Genomic DNA, 1,321 nt, shown 5'->3' with positions numbered 1-1,321 from the left:
AACCACACTTCTGGTAACATGGGGGTGCGGCCTAATGTGCTAATGAGCTGTGCTGTCAGGGGTATGGCCCAATAGGCTAATGAGTTCCTGCTGTTGGGTGTGGCCTATTATGCTAATGAGTTCCTGCTGGGCTTTTTCTACAAAAAGAGCCCTGGACAGCACAATCCTATGTGGAGTTCCTCCAGTCTTAAGCCCATTGAAATCAACAGGCTAAGGTTGGGATAACTCCGCGTAGGATTGCACAGTAACACACGTTGCTTTAGAAACTCATGAAAAATAAGCCAATATAGAGTTAAACAAAGACTGCATGAAAGCCATCACTGGGCATTTGTGGCTGTGGCATGACACTGAGTGGCAGGACATGGTTGTTATAGGACGGTGCCTGTTTCTGCTTGTGAAATGCTGGAGGGTATAAAGTAGATCGGGGTTAGCAGAGCTAGTCAGAAGCTCCCCGATGGTATCTGGTGATTACTTCATAAAGTATCTTGTGGTCTCATACAGCTTGTTGTTGAGTCGTACAGTCGAGTCCGACTCTTCGCAACCCCATGGACCACATCACACCACATCCTGTCTTCCATCGTCCTCCAGAATTTGCTTAATTTCATGTTCGTTGCATCGATAACATTGTCTAACCATCTCATCCTTTGCCGTCCCCGTCTTCTTTGACCTTCAATCTTTCCCAGCATCAGGGTCTTCCCCAGTGAGTGCGCCCTTCTCATTTGGTGGCCAAAGTATTTGAGCTTCAGCTTCAGTATCTGGCCTTCCAGGGAACAGTCAGGGTTGATTTCTTTTAGGATGGACTGATTTGATCTCCTTGCAGTCCAGGGGACTCTCAAGAGTCTTCTCCAGCACCATAGTTCAAAAGAATCTATTCTTCGGCGCTCGGCCTTCCTTATGGTCCAACTCTCGCAGCCATACATGACTACTGGGAGTACCATTGCTTTGACCATAAGGACTTTTGTTGGCAGGGTGATACCTCTACTTTTTCTTATGCTGTCTAGGTTTGCCATCACTTTCCTCCCAAGGAGCAGGTGTCTTTTAATTTCATGGCTGCCGTCACCGTCTGCAGTGATCTTGGATCCCAGGAACGTGAATTCTATCGCCGCTTCCATGACTTTTTTCTCATATAGCAAAAAACCCCTAAATTCACAATGCTGTGATCTCGAGCAACCCTATTTTATTGTTCACTGTATTATGAAATGGCCACAGGAAGAGGCTATTGTTAAGTGATGGAAGCAGACTGGAGGGCTATCCCTGTCAGTCCAAAAATAGCCAGAGGGAAAAAGAAAGTTCTGCAGCCACAGTTAGTCTGTTTCTATGA

Source organism: Gekko japonicus, unplaced genomic scaffold (assembly GCF_001447785.1).
Source record: "Gekko japonicus isolate JY-2015 unplaced genomic scaffold, Gekko_japonicus_V1.1 scaffold1785, whole genome shotgun sequence".
In the NCBI taxonomy this organism is placed as follows: domain Eukaryota; kingdom Metazoa; phylum Chordata; class Lepidosauria; order Squamata; family Gekkonidae; genus Gekko; species Gekko japonicus.
Note: the sequence above shows the minus strand (reverse complement) of the source record.